The following is a 21,173-nucleotide window of genomic DNA, read 5'->3' as shown; positions in this document are numbered from 1 at the left end:
ACTTTAAATAGTCATATCTTGCGTAGTTTTAAACGAACTTTTTTTCAACCTTAATTTTAAATTGCTCTAAAAATTTGGTTCAACTTTATTGAATATTTTTAAAGTTATAGCAATTAAACGTAAGACAAAAAATTAGTTTTTTTATAAAAATGTCCAGATCTCTATAAATATTTAAGCTAGAATTACGAAATTTTATTCCGTAATTGCAAATAACAATCAAAATAATCGATAAAAGTTACAAGCTTATTGCTTGATTTTCTGGCAAAAGTTATTTAAAAATACTAGTTTTCTTTCGTAATTTATTGTCGGCCCCTTAAACCTCTGAAGACCTTAAGCCTAATTGCAAAATATGAAAAATCACATGAACTAAACAACTCTAAAAATACAAAATAGTGTTTGTTGAGATATTTAAAAAAATGTCAAAAAGTGAAGTTGTTGTGTCTTCCATTAGGGTAGTGCATATACATAGAAAAAAAAAACTTGTTTATTGTTTGTTTGTTTTTTAATTTCTTTTTTCTGAACATTGCTGACACCTATCCTAAAAAATTCATCGTAAATGTTTTTTCGGAATATTCTTTGGTATCTCACTTCCATTTGAGACCAACAACTAACATTAACGCTCAGATTGCGCAGATATTCCAACTTTTTAATTTCAACCATACGTTCCTAAAAGAATTAGTTTTTTTAAAAATAACCATGCAATTGCAACCATGTACATTTTATTCATCGATTTANAAAAAAAAAAAAAAAAAAAAAAAAAAAAAAAAAAAAAAAAAAAAAAAAAAAAAAAAAAAAAAGAATTTTAAGAAGTATTAAGTATACTCTTTAAAAAAATTTTTTTTTGCAATAAATGATAAATAAATAATTTCCGTTATGTGCTACAGTTGTACCGTTTTATGTTGAAAAAATAAAGTGCTTAGCATTCAAAATAAATTAATACTTTAATAATAAAGCTGCCCATATATTCATGTTTATAATTTAAAAAAATAAAACAATAAATAAATTTAGTAAACAGTCAAAGAATTCTAAAATTAAATTTTCTTTAACATTAAACTGAACAAGTCACTCAGTCTAAAAAGATATTCAGTGAAAGAAATTACGTAAAATGAAATTTTTTTTTTTAAGAAACTAATTCTATGCCACATAATTCTGTATAGTTGTTTCAAATGAAAGGGACCCTGGTTTCCTTTAATCAGAAATAATCCGCGCTTCCATGGGCTAGTTTAGATTATTTTCTCTTTTTTTTCATAAACGAACAAAAAATAAGTAAAATAAAAAATAATAATGTTTGAGAATTTTTTTTTCTGCTTATGACGTTACCCATACATTATTCTAGGCTCCCATGAGTCCCGTGCAAAAATCTCTAACCTTAGATTTCAATCAATTGCTGTTTTGGACTGACAATTATTTTTGTGGTTTGGTTTTCCGTCAAACGATACAACGCATAATAATATTATATTTATATTCCAATTCTATCCAGAGAATAAAATATATCGTAATTTGGAATAAAATTTCTAGAATCAATTTTGTTTTCAACCATAATATTCAAACATAATTTAAATCACTGTGGTTTTTGTTAAAAGTATTATTAATTATATTTAAACAAAGTATATTTACTTAAAAAAAAATATTTGATACGTTTATAAAAATTATATTTACACACATTTAAAACTTGACCTTTTTTGAAAGATTTTTGTTGCAGGATTGATCTTTTGTAGAAAAAGAGCAGAAGAATGTTATTCGATATTTTTTATATGAATGATTTTCGAATTTAATTTTTATCAGTCTTAACGAGAGAAAAACTTCTCGCCAAAAAAGTGATAAGTATTCTTTATGGCAACCTTCAAATCATACTTCGAAAAATCGGAATAATGGCTTCTTCAAATGAAGAAGTGACTTTGCTAAGTGAAGTAGTTGAACCACCGGTTGGTTATGATGTCTGTAAATTGTTCCCTTGTCTATTTCTAATCTTTGTTTCTGAGCTCATTATGATTTTTAGCAACAGCAGAGCTCTTTATTACCAAGGTATGTTCTAGTTTATTGCTGTTCTTAATTTAAGCTTAAACCTGTTATTAAACGGAGCTGCAATTTTGTCTTAAGTATTTTTATTGTTGCCGCATTTAAAAATTATGCATATGTTCCTTTGAATGATTTAACTTGAGCTAGTATATTTATTTTCTAAATTTTACCATGCACTTTTTTGATGATTAAAAATACTAGAGATCTAATGTATTAGTTCTCATTTATTATCATTAAAATTCTGTGATAATTGGAAATTGTTTAGACTTTTAATTATTTGTTATTTATACCATTATTGAAAATTTTATTTTATTTATAAAATGCAGATATAACAGTATGAATTGTTAATATAACAATTAATGCTATTCTAGATTTTATTTATAAAGTGTAGATAAATTAGTCTTAATTGTTAGTTTAGTATAACAATGATATTATAGATTTCATTTATTAAGTACATATAGAATAGTATTAATTGATACTTTGGTATAAAATGCTATTCTATATTTTATTTATAAAGGACCGATGGAATAGTATTGTTACTTAAGTATAACAATAATATTCAAGATTTCATTTATAAAGGGCACATAGAATTATTAATTGTTTCTTTAGTCTAACAAGGATATTATAGATTTCATTTATAAAGTACATATAGAATAGTATTAATTGATACTTTAGTATAAAATGCTATTCTATATTTTATTTATGAAGTACCGATAAAATAGTAGGATAATTGTTACTTTAGTATAACATATCCTAGATTTCATTTATAAAAATCATATAGAATAGAATTGTTACTTTAGTATAACAATGCTATTCTAGATCTTATTTAAAATGTACAGATAAAATAATATTAAATGTTTCAATATAACATTTAAAAAATGTTTTTTTTTTTTATTAAGCTTTACACTATTGAAAATACTTCAAATTTAAATGTTCTAAATCTGATCTTCCCTATAAAACTTGGATTTGTTTTGACTTTAACTAAAATGTTGTATTTTTCCTCAATTCATGATGTTGCTAAGTAAACAGACTGATTATAATTAAATTCTCCATTTTTATTCTATCACTTAAATTAATAATTTTTGTTCTTCTCCCTGTTATTTTAAGATGGGGACAGATCATGAACATGTTATTTATTTTTTTGTGGCATATTACGATGTTTTATTGCAAATTTAAATTCCTATGTGTAGCTAGCATTCAAAATTGAGAGATTTCCAATTTGTTTAATAAATTCTTTTTAGATAAAGTTGCCACAAACAGGGATGGTGCTTTATGTTTTTCGTCTTACCGTGCATGTTTTAAGTAGTAATTACAAGCATTTAAGTGTATTTTATTATTGATAAAGCATAAATATTCTAAGTAGTAAATACTTGCTGTAATTACTTTCATTTAGATCATATTTTATAATGTATAGTATATTTTTAAGTGTTAATTTATAATATAAAATTAATTTGGGCAAAAGATTATATTTTGTTGCAAAAATTATAAATGAATATTTCTAGTTTTTTTCTTCTTCAGAAGATTTACTTATAGTTGAAAAATTTTGACTATGCTATGCATACTTAAAAAATACTGCCAGTTAAATATTATACATATTAGAAATATATTTAATAATAATCACTTCACTATACATACTGCAATAAAATATTACACCCCTGTCATTAGAATATGATTTCTATTAGAAAAATTTTATTACTTGACTATGATGTACGTATCATATTGAAGTGATGAACAATATTATCCCTTCAATATGATACATACAAGTATAAGAAAATATATCACACTTTTATATGATACCTACTAGAAGAGAAATAATATTGCTTAAGTATGATACATACTGGAAAAATAGTATATACTAGAAATCAATTGCATACTTATAAGGAGTAAAATGTACTATTCATTATTATTAGACCACACATTAGAAAAAATAGTGTAGTAACTTTCTCTAGAGTATAATTGCATACTTAAATGAAGTGTGTGGTGATATTTCTTTTAAATTAAGTCATAACTTTTTCATTTTTGAATTTGGTATTCTTTAATTCTCATTCTTAATGTTCGAAAGTATTAAAGTTTGTTATGATTCACGTTGCGTATCATAATAAACTTGATTATTTTGTATACACTTCAGTGCAAATTTGTTTATCACTCTTGGGCAGCATATTATTGATTTTTTTAACACTCTTGTAAAGAGTTTCATTTAAATATGACATGATTTAGAAAAATAGCATAAATTTAAATTATACTATATATTTATGAATAATGTTACCTAGAAAATAGTAATTTATGTAATAATTTTTTACCTAATAAATGTTAATTAAATTGCCTATCACCATCACATCTGATCTAGCACATAGCTTATTAAGATCCTTTATATCAAATATTAAGAGCAAATTAAGGTATTGTTTCATGCATGCTAAATCTTGAGAGTGCATTCAATGGCATTTGTAATTGCTTGCACCAAAACTGATCACAAGTGCAGAAATAGTTTGTTTCTATTTCATAGCAGCTAAGTCTACTGGATTTTTCCAGTTTCTCCTAGCCAAATTCTCCTAGTTTTTCATTGGAAATTCTTTAAAATTGAGTAAGTTTCCTAAAAAAATCCCTATCGGAAAATAATTTATACCCAATCTATTACTTGCCTGAATATTTAGATATGTATATTAATAATACATAATGAAGCCAGCCTCAATTGTATAGTAATCAGTTTAAAACTTTTTTATTTTTGTACTAATATTTAAATTTAATTAAAAAATCTTAACTATCAGTATCAGTAATAGCTTACTTGTCTTTTACTATAAAATGAGTTGAATAAAAAACATTTCAAGTTCATTAATATCAACTTAAGTGGAAAACATTACTGACCATTTATAGTTATTAGTATAATAATGCTTTTGCATTTTGATGACAATAAAAATTAGTAAAATTTCTTATTAATGTAATAAAAAGATTTAGCATATTATGCAACAGTTGTCATGAAATTTTAATTATTTTGTAAAGTCTACTGGATTTTTTTCTACCCTCGTTTGCAGCTATACTAATTTATAGTTTAAATTTATAAGCATACAAATTAAAATTTGAAATTAGCTTAATGGACTACAGAGAGTATAGTGCAAAATTCAATCATGGTTCCATTATTAAGTATGCACTTTGCACGATTTAAATTATTGTGTAATATTTTGTGAATCGTAATTAGGAAGATAATACGTAATAAATTAACACTGTTAGAAGCCTCATATTTTGTAAATTTTAAGCTATTTCAATATCTAGTACAAACTGACTTTTTCCCTAGGCCTTTATACTCATTCAATATAATATGCACAGCTTAAAAACAAATGAAATAATTGATAGATCAAATGATGCATCAGAGTTGTCATTGATTTGTCAATTTTTTAATTTTAGTTATAACTTTGATTTTAAAAATCATACTTTAAAATGATTGCGATTCTACGCACATATGGTCATTATATTCTTATATCTGTCAGAAACAAATTGTGAAGTTATTTTACCTGATAATTAATATTTTGTTTATGAAACGTAGCTGAACTATGAAACAAGGCATTAAGTATGTTGCTTTTCACATCAATTAACTAGGAAAAAAAAACTATCATTTTCTATACATCGAATTAGTTTGATTAGAAATGATTCTTTTATTTGGATAAAGCAAAACAACAACGTGAATAAAACACAAATAAAAGTGCAGAAATGGACATACTATAGTTTCTGTTTTTATAAATACGAATCTTCTTCAACATGGAAACTCCAACTGACAGTAAAAAAAAAAGGAAGGACACATGCTAAAAGTGGTTTAATCAGTAGGGACAGAGTCAGTAACAATCTTGAACATGATAATAAAAAAATGGCAGACAGGTTTGAGAAAGGGGAACTTCAAAGAATGGATGCGATAGAATGATCATTGACTAAATTATCAGAATAAAGCAAAAAAAGAAATGGACTTATGCTATGACAGTTTTATAAGTCTTCAGTGTAGGACTGGGCGATAAATCGATGCATCGGAAAATATCGATCCTATGCCGGGAGTCTGTTACGAAGAAATTTGGGTCCGTAGTAATTTATCTTTTAATCGGACCCTTCACAAATTTGTTTATCTTCATTATTGTTTTGTTAATTGAATAAACCCTTCTCAGGAAGTGGGGGAGGGGGAGACAGATGTAAACGAGCTTAATTTTGTCTTCAGCAGACGATTCTTCCATTATTCGTCTGAAATGAATATTCTGCGTTTAGCAGTATAGGCTAAATACCAAATATTTGTATGTTGCATCTCTAATTTAGAAGCAGCAATTGCTGTTCATTTTCGAAAATTTAAATTTTTTTATTATAATTTTACAGTGCTGAGCCTTATCTTGTATCTCTTTACAATTTAAAAACTCCTTGAAAAAGTTTTTTTTGCAATAACGGACCCTATTTGCACAAATTCACAAAAGCGGACCCTGGTTGAAAGATTGTGATTTAACGTTTATTTTATATTCACAAGTTACGAGTAATTTTTTCACATATTTACAAAAACGGACCTTTCACAAAATGTCCGGACAGACCCCTGTATGCAATCATCGCCGATCCGATGTTTGGATTGTCAAATTTTCGAAGCATCGGAAATTGTGATTTACTGAGATGTGTACGATATTTCCCGATGTATCGTTGACATCGATGTCTACGCACGGAATGTTGAGCATTGTTCCCTATGGTACATGGATGTCTGCAAGCATGGATGTCCTGCCATAAGTGTGCAGCGATAGCTGTGGCGATGATCGTTATCTTTCCCCGTCTTTCTTACATCGTGACTCATCATTTTGCTGACATGATAAATCCGATTGCGATTGAGAATCGAAGTGTCGTTGAATCTTTTTGTTATGGAAGGGTTTACTTTTAGTTGTGTGTATGCAAATACTGTTGATTTTTTTTACACAATCAATCTAGCCGTTTAGTGTTTTTTAACCGCTATTTTGCAGGCATCCACGTCTTCAAATATTCAAAATGCAACGTCTATTTAAATACTTACGAATTGACTAAATATAAAACATTAGTTTACCGAAGCATCACGATGCATTAAAATATCGCAATGTTAGCGAGACGATACATCGCGATGCCAACAGTCTTACTTCAGTATCTTAACACCAAATAAGTTTAAAAGAAAAAAAGCAAACTGTTTTGTCTCTTCTCTTTTCTACTGTCATTTTGTGTTTAGACTCTGACAAAAGGTTCCTGTTTATGGAACCTAAACCATAATCAGTCAATTTCTATACTTTTACTTGTGCTATGTTCATGCTGTTTTGCTCGATTCTACATGACGCAAAGTCTGTCCTATCCTCTTTTTTTGACTTTTTTTTATTTCTCCTAAAATTATTATTATCTTTACAACAATCTTGAAGTAATCGTAGATTCACAGGTTCTTTTTAACACAAAACATACCAACACTTAATACAGTACAGAACCTGTTATCCGGAAATCAGAAAACCAAAAAACCGGAACGAAATTCAATAACTTTTCCCGCCATTTTTTTAAAAAAATAATGTTTTTTTCCTTATAAGATTTTAGGATTTTTCTTTCTTTTTTTTTAAAGATGTTTACCTTACCATAATTTTTGAAATAATCATTAGTGTATTACTTCATAGTTTTTTCTTCTTTTTATAAGATAATTTCCAACTATTTTTGTTTAATTTTAGTTGGGTTTAACAATAAAAGAAACTACTTTTTGTATCGATTCAGAAAACCGGAAAAATCAGTTATCCGGAATAGCGATGGTCCCGATCGTTCCGGATAATCGGTTCCCTACTGTATATACCTATTTCTATAGCCGGTCAAATGACCGAACTTTGTTTCTTGATTGAATGTATGAAATATGGATGTTAGGAAGGAAATAAACTAAAAAAACTTTATTATAATTAAACAAAATTGTATATTGCCAATTTTTATGTATTACAAACGCAAAGAATAAGAATTTTTAATTCATTGCTCAACGCATTTTTTACATATACAGGGTGTTTCCATTGTACATTTTCTGCAAAAATATTTATTCGAATTATTATTATTTCTTCAAAGAACTTGTGATGTCTCTGATTGTTTCGACATTTTTCTGGGTAAAAACTAACAGTTAGTTAGAAATGATGTAGAGCTATCAAAGTAAAATATAAGCTACTTTCCAAAACATTTTGTTTTTGTCACTTTTTCTTACACAAAAATGCGACTCTAAAGTTTTATGTACTTTCTTGAAATTTGAATTCTACTGTGCCACTAATCGAATGAAATACGTTGAATACGCATTACATCGTAATTTCTGATCCGATAACCTTATAAACTAATCGAATGCAATACGTTGAATACGCATTACATCGTAATTTCTGCTCCGATTACCTTATAAACTAATCGAATGCAATACGTTGAATACGCATGACATCGTAATTTCTGATCCGATAACCTTATAAACTAATCGAATGCAATACGTTGAATACGCATGACATCGAATTTCTGATCCGATAACCTTATAAACTAATCGAATGCAATACGTTGAATACGCATGACATCGCAATTTCTGATCCGATAACCTTATAAAACAAAAATTCTTCTCTCGGTCAAATGACCGGTTGTGGTAGAAATAGATATACAAGTATTATTCGAAACAAACAAAATACAAAAAAAGAATAATAATAGAATATTAACTGTATATAATCGTTAGAAAATGTCATGAAGTCAAATGTGCAAAAACGATAGGATAATAAGCGCATTTTCCTTGCAAAAGTTCTTAAACGGTCATTTCACCGGCTATGGTATGTTTAGTGTTAAGAACGTTTACGTAACACAAAGTGTATCCTATCTCTTTTTTTTTTTGGAGGGGGGGGGTTAGTTTATTTATTCCGAAAATTATTATTTTTATAGTCATAACAATCTTGAAGTAATCATGGATTCCTTCGATCTTTTTGAAAACGTTTATCTTAAAAAATGTTTTTTAAAACTGGATTAAAAACTTAAAGCCCCAGATTTCCATTCCTAAGGTCTTAACATTTTTTTCTTAAATTATTACTTCAATACCCTTTTCTTTTTTTGCAAATTTTTAAACGTCTCGAGAATTGGCATATTTGATGGAACATGAAAGAATTATTTTCTTTTATTTGTTATCCATCGTTTTCTTCTATCAGTACCTACCTGTATTTTTCTTAACACTGAGAATGGGTGGACTGTATTTTAAACCATCATTTCTGCAATAAATCTCTGCTCCTTTTGTGATTATTTTTAGCTATAAGTTAAACAATCAGTTTTAAAATTAAATTTCTTCTAATATCCAGCTTTAAATAATTATTTTTACAATGTTTGATTACTTAGTTACTTTTGTATTAATCAGGGTTCCCACGGTCCTTGAAAGTCCTTGAATTTTTTTGTGCTAAATTTAGGTCCTTGAAAGTGCTTGAAAAACGTCTTAGGTCCTTGAATTTGTCCAATACTGCCGACGGCCCTTTTTTATAAAACAACCGCGGATCTTTCTCGTTCGTTCTGTTTTGTTCCAGAGCTCTCTCACGTGGTTTTAAATGCCACCGTATCTAACCGGGCCTAGCATCTTGGTGTCTGCCAAGCGCGCGGAGCACAGCAGACAATCAATGCGTCCGGGGCGAGACTCCACTTCATCTTCTGTCGTATATGCTTAGATCTTCTTTTTTCTTATCGAAACTGGAATACTCTCGAATTTCGTAACAATATGTACCTTGTAGTTTTCAATAAATTTGCCGTTTTACCATCCACACTTGTCCTTACGTTTGCGTCATTTCAAAACTTTATTGCGTCATTTCAAACCTTAATTGTAAAGCGCATTCGCAAAGGCACGGCTTCGTATTTGTGTTATGTAGTTTAGACTAGTTATGCCTGGGAAGTGCTATTTTAATCCCCAATGGATGGATAATCCAGCTTGTAAAGAATGTATTTTATCGATGGCCGAAAAGAAGTTCAGAGCCAAGTGCCGATTATGCATGAAGGAGATCGATATCGCAAAAATGGAAGAATCTGCTCTGAAATCACAAATGAAAGAAAGGTAAAACAAAAAAGCAGTCTCATGTCCTGAGTTCTCTTTTTCCAAAGACATCAACATCTAATTCATCTGGTGTAAATACTCCTTCAACATCGTGTGCCCCATGTGAAACAGAAACTTTAGTGGCCGAGGTAACATTGTCTTCTTATCTGGTCAAAAGGAATGTGCTTGATGCTGAAATTCTCTGGAGTCTGAAGTGCATCACTAGTAATTATTCATGTAACTCCTGTGAAGGGATTAGTAAATTGTTCTCCAAAATGTTTGCTGATAGCTGTATAGCGAGACAATTTTTTTGTAGTGCCACAAAGTGAGCCTATTTGGGCTCCTTTGGATTGGCACTATACTTCAAAGGGATTCTTATAAATGAGCTGAAGAATGTTGATTGCTACACTGTACTCTTTGATGAGACGTTAAATCAGTCTCTACAATCTAAGCAGATGGACATTATGGTAAGGAATTGATAATAAAGTTTGCACTAAGTATCTTACCTCCCAATTTATGGGTCATGGAACTGCAGAAAATATTTTGTCCTCTTTTTACAAATGCATGGATGATGGTTAAAAGCTCTCTAAAATACTTCAATTATCCATGGATGGACCCTATGTCAATTGGAAATTCTATTAGAAGCTTCAGTGTGAATTAAAAGAGAAATATTCCCACCAGGTCATATTCATTGGTGGTTGTGGATTACACATAACGAATAATGTTAAACATGGTGAAAATGGGATATGTTCCTTCTAATTTTTATTTTCCGAAAGAATTGTTGCTGCATAACATTTAGAGAAGGTTGTGTAAATTATGGATGAATAAATTTTATAATTTCAGAAACGATGTTTAATAGAGGAGAGGAGGGGGTTATGGAATAGTCGTACTCTCTTCTCTCTATATAGGGAAAGCATTTAGGTATTACATTTGAAATTAATTATTGCCACAACAAGCATTGTTGCTTCTAGTAAAATAGAAGAGAATAATTTTTAAAATTGGTCTTAGATTAAGGTCCTTGAAAATTTTGTTGAGGTCCTTGAAAAGTCCTGGAAAGTCCTTGAATTTCAATCTCATCATAGAGTGGGAACCCTGTTAATGTTTGATTACTTAATTACTTTATATTAATGTTTTAACCTTTTATCTGATAAGTCATAACTATTTTAAACAATATTAATTTTAACACGTTTACTATACTTTCAGTACGTGGCTGATAAACTTAAAGTTAAATGAACATGAAATTTTTTTTTTTTTTTTAAGAAGTTCAAAAGGCAATTTCTACATGTTAAAAAATATGGTGTTCCAAAGCAGGTAATTTTTGTTTTAGTACTATAAACGATATTTTTAAAGCTAAAGTACAAAATGTGATGAAAATTCACTGAGCAGCTGTAACATCTTAAAAATTACTTAGGGATATGCGTTTTTTTGCTGACAAAGAGGCAATGGAAGTACGAATAATGCAGTAAAAAGAATCCCTTTATTTTTATATATATATATATATTTTCAAAATGCAAAAGAAAAGAAAAATTTAGCATGATATTTGAAAAGTATTTGGGTAAAAATATTTGGAAATATATCACAAAATATTTCGAAAAAAAAATTATACTTCGAAAATTTGAAAATGTTTGATTTGACTACACAAATATTTTTTTAAAATACATTTATTCTGTTTAAAATTTTACGGATGAATTAAACGTACGTTTTGTTTTCATTCAAAATGTTAAATGTATCTTTTTAGAATGTTTAGAAAATATAGAATTGTTCTTTGTAGAACCTTGTTGGTCTTTGGCTTTTTCTTCTTGCCTTGCAGAAATCAAGAATGAAAAATGTTATACGTTGTAAAAATTGTTCTCGTCTTTAATAATGAATGCGAATTAGCTTTCATTATTAGATTTTATATAACTACTAATTAATAAAGATAAAAAGCAAATGACTTATAGTTGCATTTAAAGATGGCATGAGTAATAGTAAAATCAGAGAGATCAAAACAAACATATTCTGTTAATTTCTAATAACGAACTGCAATTGGATATTTGCTAACTCAAGAAGACCTGAAGTGATTATGCCTAACAATGTATTTTAATCAGATTTAATTGGATACCTCCTATAAGCGACGTCACTCATGCGTGTCGAACCTGATTGGTCTCTGAATCGACACATGTCACGATTTACCTACGATGACGTCACTCGCGGCAATCCATGTGTCAGTCGTAGATATGAATTTTCTATCATATTTAGAGATGGATGGTATTTATAGTGAAATATCGATATTTAAAAAAATATTCTCACAATGTGTTCTAAATTTCACTATAAATATCGAATAAACTCCATATCTATTATCGAATTTTACGATAAATATCGATTATGAGGTAATCTGCAACGATAATGTTGCAATCATCTTAGGTGACGATAAACTGGATAAGCTAATATCTCGAGTATTTGCGATTACGGTAATTGTTGAATATGATAATATTGCGGTTTATATTAAAAACTTCAAATCAACTGTTTTGTTGATATTGCGAGTAGTATTGTTGATAACGAAATTTATCTACACTCATTATTGTGATTGTTTGAGTGAATTCATTTAAGTAAGGTAACGAAAATATTGACCAAAGCAAAAGATGTAAATAAATTATTTTGAAAAAAATATCATTTGTAGTGAAACATCGATATTTTCTGACTTTATATCGCAATGCACCTCAAAAAATGTAAAACTTCTCTAAGGTTGAGAAAAGGGTGTATTTTTTGCTTGTCCTCCTATAGTTTAATATATTGAATAATATTTCAATTTCTTGATCACAATCGAAAGTCAAGGTTACATGCGGTTGAGTGTTCATACCCTTTTTTTCCCTACTTGAATCCGATTTGATCAATGGCTAGATTAGCGGATGCATCATATATTATATTTTACAAGGAGTGGCTTTAAATTTAAGATAATAGCTGATGAATATGTTTGGGTGAACTGAGCCTGATTTCCACTCAGTGAATCTCACGCAACTGCTTTTATGTCACACAGACCCCTTTGAGTATTTAAATTTTTAGTCTCTCTCTATTTTCTCTTAGAAATCACTAAGAGGCTTCTTCCACTGTTCGCTGTTGCTCGCTAATACCCGAAATTGACTTCGCACTTCCTTTCCTCGCTGTTAATCTTGTTTAACACTCCAGATTTTATACTTTAATGTCTCTTTAATGACTTTTCAAAATCCTCAAAAATGCCCTTAAAATAAAATCATAGTGACGATAATATTATAAAAATAGTTTTGTCAACTTTGAGCAAAAATATATGCGAAAGTGAAAATCAACTAAAATGCGCCCACGTTATAAGAAATGGAGCTGTACGTCAAATTTTAGAGATAAAAAAATGAAAATAACAAAAAAGTAAACCAAAATTAAAGAAATACATCAAAAATCACATTTAATGAAGAGGGAAATAAAGAGAAGCAAAAGCCCTAAACCCAGAAGATGCCCCCCCTCCCCAAAAAAAAAAGAAACCCACCAACAGAATGAAAAGCCCCGATAAGGCAAAAAGTACAAAAATGCAAATTTCTTCAAAATCCAGCTCTAATTTATTATAGAGAGCCTCTAATGATTAATATAAGGAAATTATTAGAGGTAATTGCTCACCAAACCTTTTTTCTTTATTTTATTATTTATTTTTTCAAATTGCCTCGCGATAGACTCTCGTCTCCATAGATTAAAGATAATTCAGAATCACGCTGAAATTGAATTCAAAGAATAATACACATATAGAATTATTATTTTCAAGAATGATATGCAACTTACCGCAGATGACGTCGATTGTGCGTCACAATGACGAGAGTGTAAGAGGTAAGGGCTATGTAAGGTATGTTGGCGAGGACTATGTAAGGTAAGTTGACAAGGGAGTAAAATTGTTCACAAGCGTTCTATAAGTCGCTTAGTGTCAGATTTATGACAGAGAGGACGCTTGTGGATGATTTTTTACTCTGTAGAATTATCGATCCCCTGGAATGTGGACGTACTCTTTCGAGGAACTTGGCATTGCCTTGAGTGTCATTTTTAGGCTTAAGCAACGATTCCAAGATGATGAAAATGTCAGTAGATGTCGCCTCTAAGTTGCAACCCCGAATAAAGACCGGTATTTGACAGTTACTGCCCAAAGCAGACGGAACTCAGCATTTGTCCTGTCTCGTCAGTTTTTTCCAGGCACGTTAACTAAAGTTTCAAGGCAAGCCGCGTACGAACATGTGGGAAATAGTGGTCTATATGCTCCCAATCCTGTCATATGTGTTCCACTCTCGGCAACTAACTGACAGTACAGGATTGAACATTTGGTACAAATCTGCATGTTCAAAGCGTGCGCAGGATTTGTGTTAATGAATGACAATACTCCTCGTCACCGAGCTAACATTGTAAGCGAATTCCTTTAATCTGAGGGTATCATCAATTGCAATCGCCAACATTTTCACTTGACTTGAATCGATAGAGCATGTGTGGGACTTTTTTTGCAGTTGCAAGCCCGTCATCCACCACCTACATGCGTTCCGGAACTTCGGCGACAAAGCTTGCTTAATAGAGTAATCTCTCTCAAGATCAGTTCGATAATTTGATACTCCGCTGCCTATGTGTTGCACGAACAGTATTTGCGGGAAATTTCCATATCTTGATCTGTGACTGAATTATCGCAAAGTCTTGAAAACTTCCGGGAAGTGGCTCGCGAGAAACTAAAAGTAAAAAAAACATCACAGAAAGGCACCTATACTCGAAAGGTATAACTCGTAGTCTCCCCCGGGCAAACATCTACGTGTTTTTTTAAAATTAAAAATTGCAAGTTTGATATCTATTTGGTGTTTTGGCAATCGTAGTTGGCTCGACAGATCACGATTCGGAAACATCCCCCAGTATTTCATTGCATGGTCGATTTTAACAATCATACCAACCATGTGAAATTAAGTTTTTGTGAGGGAGATATATTTTATATTTGTTCCAGAGAGCAAAAATTGTTGTTTTTATGAATGGTATCACACTGCCACCATCTTTCTTTCTTTTTTATATTAACCGGAGCTGGCATTATCTTTAATTTATGGACATACGGAATACCAAAGAGTCAAGCAAGATATTGGAATGGATTGATATTCGTTAATAAAAAAAAATAAATTGATCATCAGTTCTTTGTGTTTATGTGTAAACCAGGGCTTTTATTAAACTATTAATTGACCAGAATTTTGATTCAGCAATTACGTATGTGAAATTGGCCGGAATTTTTTTCCTCTACCTAAATTTCAAACCGTTTTTAAAAAATTATTTTGCATTCGATGCGTTAATATATTAAATTGCTGGCCAATATCTCTTTGAGTTTTGAATCATTTTCTCAAAAAAAAGTTTGCTTCGATTTGAAATGTATTAAGTTATCACTGTGTCAAAAAAGTTGCCTAATTTTTGACACAGAATCTGACAACGTCTGAACCTTTTTTTAAATTAATAAAAAAAAAATTAAATGGAAAAGCAGGCTCTGGCAGACGAAATGGAGTGAATGTAATAGGCTTAAGCCCACAATTGTCCTTTATTTTGTCTGGTATTAGTTTAAAATAAACTACTTTTGTCAAGTAAAGACTTATAAAACTTGCAATGAGGCTTACAGTTTCTAGTTAGTCCAGATTTATAGCTAGCTGCTCCTGCATGACTGTGTGGAAACTCACTTTTTTATTATTAATACAAGGCCTAATTCTTAATTGCTTAATTAATAATAAAATTTTATTTGAAAATAGAAGTAGGTTTCTATCTTAAAAGCTTTTATGTTTTAAAAAGTCGTAAAATTGCATACTTGAGGCTTTTATAATAGAAGAGGGCAATTAACGAATTTCAACAATTCACATCTACGTGTTTTGTGTAAATTACAAAGACTTTATTATGAGTATTCTTATGCAATATGTATATGGTATATGAAATAATTGAATCCAGTCAGCTCTTCATTTTTGTAATTAATTTTTTCAAACGTCTTTGAGTCTTTTATAGAGTCATAATAAATTCTGGCAATCAAAATCGTTCTAATTCGGATACTAAGACTAAGGGGCACTGGTTGAAAGGCCTGTTAGAAAGAACATAGCTGGCATAACTTTTTTTCTTTTCTTTTATGTTCCATCTTTTCTATTATTCTCTCTTTATTTATTGTTGAGAAGTATGATGTACGATGCTTTGCCAAGAAGTAAAGCTCAGTTTAATCCTATTATACCGGTTACGTAATTTTTATTCTATTTTTAAACATGTTCTAGTTTTAATTGTGATGTTATCTACCGAACACTCATTAGGATGTTACTCCCTTTTCCGAAACTAGTTTTTTTTATTTTTTATTATTAAAATATTTTTTACTACGTAACTGTTTATTATAAAAACTGAATTCCAATGTCCTGCAGCTTTGAGTCAGTCTACTATAGTGAAGAGGTAATTTTTTTAAAACTTGTATAAAAATTAAAATTAAAAATAATTATCCTTTTTAATTTAATTCCAATCCCAAGTTAATTTAATCATCATTTTTAATTTATAAATATTCATTGTGAATAAAAAAATTTTAAATCAATAATTCATTTTAAATTAAAAATAATTATCCTTTTTAATTTAATTCCAATCCTTAGTTAATTTAATCATCATTTTTAATTTATGAATATTCATTGTAAATAAAAAATTTTAAATTAATAATTTTAAATCAATAATTAATTTTAAATTAAAAATAATGATCCTTTTTAATTTAATCTAATCCTAAGTTAATTTAATCATCCTTTTTATAATAAATATTTTGCATGATAAAAATAATTATCCTTTTTAATTTAATCCAATCCTAAGTTAAATTAATCATCATTTATAAAATAAATATTTTGTATATTAAAAAGAATTATCCTTTTTAATTTAATCCAATTCTAAGTTAATTTAATCAAATCCTTTTTAAATGTATCGCCGTTTTTAATTACAGTGTTTAAAATTGTGTTTTCTGAAATGGGGAGATTTTTTTTTTAGTGTATTTGTTCAAGATTTTTAATCGAAGTAAATTTACAAATTATTTCATTATGGTTCATATCTTGACCTCTTATTGTCTGTGTCTTGTTGCCCTGATTCTCAGTTCTTAAAAATGACTTTAAAGTTCAGAATTTATCGCAGGCGTGTAATTAAGTTATTGTTCATTTATATAAAAACAGTATAATTTCGAGTCTATGTTAGTCAAGATATTTATTTTTTGGAACCCTTCTGATAGAAAATGGTTGATCACGCCAAGAACCTTTTAACTAATTAACTTAAAATGCAGTGAAAAAATAAAATTCCGACCATTTGCTGTTGTCTTACGTCAAGGGAAATTACGTTAATTATTTTATGGCTCTGCGAGTGTATCGGATTTAAATAGAATTGTGTATAAAACAATGTTAACTTTCAAGCTCAAAATTGTAAAATTTATATTGTTAGGTTACAGTAAGAAAAAAAAATGAAATTTTTTTTTTATCATATTGAACTTCGGAAGAAAAAAAAGTTTCTCATGTTATATACCTTCTTACTATAGCTCGGTATTTTTCTGACTTTTAGTATAATGCTCTCTCGTGTCTATTATTGAATTGTGTTAAAAAAAAAATACTGTAGTGTTCTGCATATTTCTTAGTTTCGCTTTAAACTTTTAGTATAACGTTCTCTTATTCCTAAAAATACAGATCTCTGTACGTTTCAGACTTTACTTTTATTATAATACTCTCGCGTGCTTATTTTTTTTATAACCTTCGTTGAACAGCCGACCCAATTTTTGGGTTTACGACTACTAATGTTCAACTTCGTAGCCTTGTCATTTTGAACCCAATCCAGAAGACAAGGGAACTCCTGGATCAAGTGTTGGGAAAAATTTGCCTTCTTGGAGGACTTTCAGATGGAACTAACTAGCATTTGTGTTACATGGAGAGGAAGACCACGAGAACCTCCCACGGTTAGTCTGGCGGCAAGGGGACTCTAACCCATGATCCGTATACCGTTGAGGTGCAAGCCGGATGCGGAATTCGTATCGACCAACCATCGCCGGGATCGAACCCGGTTCTCCTCACTGGAAGGCGAAAGCTCTATCCCTTGAGCCATCGTGGCTCTCGCATGCTTGTTTATTATTATTATTATTTTTTTTATATCCGTCGTTGATCAGCTGACCCAATTTTGGGTTTACGACTACTAATGTTCAACTCCATAGCCCTGTAATTTTGAACCAATCCAAAAGACAGGGAAACTCCTGGATCAGTACCCCCAGAGGTATTGATTTATTATGGAAACATGGGGAACTTTGCGACTCGACAGATTTAACGTGCATCAGTCACCATTTACTACTCGGGGATTCTTCGGCCGGTCTGGGATCGAACCCACGAACTCTTGGACATGGGCCCAGTGCCCTACCAACCAGGCTATCCCGGCCCTATGCTTGTTTATTTGTAAATTTTTTTTAATACTGCTGAGCTCTGCATATTTTTTTAGTTTCACCTTAAACTTTTAGTAGTATAATGTTCTCTCACTCATACTGTTGAATTGCGTGTTAAAAAAAAAGTACAGATCACTGTACGTTTCTGACTTTAAATTATAGTACAATACTCGCGCATGCTAATTATTGAATTTTTTTTTTAATACACTGCAGAGCTCTGCATATTTCTTAGCCTTGCCTAAAGCTTTTAATATAATGTTCTCTCATGTCTACTATTAAATAACGTAAAAAGAAAAGAAAGAGATTCGAAACTTTCACGGTGTTAGGTGGCATTCTTTTTTCGTTGCTACCTCGTAATAGATATTATCCCTAAATCACAGCGTAACATAATAACTACTGAATTTACTAAATCCCAGAGCCAACACTCGAGAAATTAAATCCAGAAATGTTTTTCCTTTTATGCAGAGTGATTGCATAGTTCGTTAACTTCCTCATTAAATTTCCACCAACACTTATCTTCTCCTAATGTATTTCGGGGAAAGATGTCGAATTTTCAGAATACATGCCTGTAAGCGATTTGAAGTGTTTCTCGGAATGTTGCTACTAACAATCAAAATATATTCATTTTGTCACATGTTTTTAGATAAATAGATAATGCGCTTGATATTAAGAAGTGTCACTAATTTCATAGTAAACCACAAAGATTTCTTATTTTTTGAATTGCTGGAAATTCAGTGACCTAAAGCTGTGTTTTGAAGGCTCCTTCGCCATATGAAATGATGCTTTTGCGATTAATAAGCTATTTTCATAGCTGCTGTCAGTTTACTATAGTTAATCATGACGGATAGGACAAGTTTAACCTATCTAAAGCCAGCGCTCTTTATGCTTAATCTGAAAATGGCGCAAAATGTCAATATGGAAAAAAGCCACAGTTTTAAAACTGTTAGTGGTCTAATTTTTAAATATTTAAAAACTTAATCCGACTCAGTTTTTATCTGGGCTCGTAAAAGATTCCAAACTATGAGTATCAGGAGATGAGTTTCCTGATACTCCTAGTTTCGAAGCATTATGGTTGAGTCCACCACTTCGAAGCATTACGGTTGAGTCCTAAAACGTGAAGACCCTATCATTAGATCAAATAAAATTTATTTTATGATTGATTTGTTAATATGCACAAATTACATCTAAGTAATATATTTTTAATTATGAAAATTTATGTAAATCTAATTATTTTTTAGTAATTTGTAAAACTTAAGTTTTTTTTAAAAATTTATTTAGTGAAAATTTGAGAAATCCAATGTTTAAGCAATTGCTATTAAAGTTAAGTTTAAACTTATGTGGTTGATTTGAGTGCCTATTATTTTTTTAACTTGAAAATTTGAGAAAATATATTTAAAAAAAGTGAATATAGAAATTTTAACGGAGAACCTGGAAATTCTAGAAAAGTGAAGTAAATTTCATACAGAAATTTGGCAAAAATCCTGTGCCGCTGCGTATTTTCATTGTCTGATATGAAATTTTTTCAATAAATAATCAAAAGTATACTTCACATTAAAATGTATAGATGTGTATAATAATGTTTTAAAAATATTCGGACGCTATTAAAGGCAGGTTGGTAACTAAATTTCTTAGAATTTTTTTTTAACAGTCCGAAATATCATGATACTCCACTATACATAACTATTACAAATTTTACATTTACTGGATTGAAATAAACGGCCGTAATTTTTCTTGTGAGTTTTTAAAAACTGCAGAAATTAAATCCGATGTTGTTGTCGGCCATTAAGGCAGAGGAGGTGCCATCCATAGCCAAGAATTCGACTTCCGCCACACTCATAGGTCACACCCGTTTATAGGGCGGAGCCATTCATACATCCATTCATTCACAGATCGTAATTTTGACCTGAACCAGAGAGCGATCAATCTCCAATTCAGTACCCCCTGAGATATTGCTTTGTTATGGGAACACGGCGGACTTTGTATTCCGACAGATTTAACGTGCACCAGTCACCATTTACTACACGGGAAGTGTTCGGCCGATTGGATTCGAACTCCCGTTCTCATAAACGTGAGTCTAACGCACTGTCAACCAGGGCCATTGAATCAGATGTTTGTCGTTATTAATGTTGTAATTAGTCAATTTTGATGCTTTTACTTTTATTATACTTTCAAATTTGCAGTCTAAATATATGATGAATGTATTTTTAATTTTGTACTTAAACAGCCTGTGGGGATAATAACGACTTTAGTGTCACCGATGGCCTTCTGGTTAGTTATTAGTACCACTGTGTTTAGACTTTCAGTTGTAAAACGTGTGCGAAAATAATAATTAATAGAGGTTAAAGACATTCGTCGAAGCTCTTAACAGACGAAACATTTTTTGTGCAAGCGAACTCGGTAATTTAAACCTACTGCGGAACAAATGTCGATATTTCGTTAGAAAAAATGGCGAAGCAAACGATTGTAATTTAAGTTCTTTACCTCGCGTGATTTTTTTTAAAAAATTATTCTTACGAATGACTTAACAATCTTTTTACTTTTCGACCACGTTTATTTATTTATGGTACTAGGAATCTACTGAAACTTTTGTTTGTGGAGTATGGAAAGCGGAAAAAAATACGAATTTCTTGTTACTCTCTTGGGATTACCCAAAAGTTCACAAAAACTTTAAAAAAATTGATAACTCTGAAACTAATTCGATATTTTAAAAAGGTCAATATATATATATAT

At 30.1% G+C, this 21,173-nt stretch overlaps 1 protein-coding gene across 1 annotated transcript in view; it reads left to right on the top strand.

Moving 5' to 3' along the window:
- Positions 1–1,850: 1,850 nt before the first annotated feature.
- Positions 1,851–21,173, top strand: part of LOC107446115 (Extracellular sulfatase Sulf1) — a 67,543-nt gene continuing 48,220 nt past the window's right edge. The window contains exon 1 of the mRNA XM_021146621.3: positions 1,851–2,025. The gene's annotated coding sequence lies outside the window, so the exon portion shown is untranslated. The remainder of the gene's footprint in view (positions 2,026–21,173) is intronic.

Source organism: Parasteatoda tepidariorum, chromosome 6 (assembly GCF_043381705.1).
Source record: "Parasteatoda tepidariorum isolate YZ-2023 chromosome 6, CAS_Ptep_4.0, whole genome shotgun sequence".
In the NCBI taxonomy this organism is placed as follows: domain Eukaryota; kingdom Metazoa; phylum Arthropoda; class Arachnida; order Araneae; family Theridiidae; genus Parasteatoda; species Parasteatoda tepidariorum.
The sequence above is the reverse complement of the archived record's forward strand: the minus strand, read 5'-3'. Positions and strand labels throughout refer to the sequence as shown.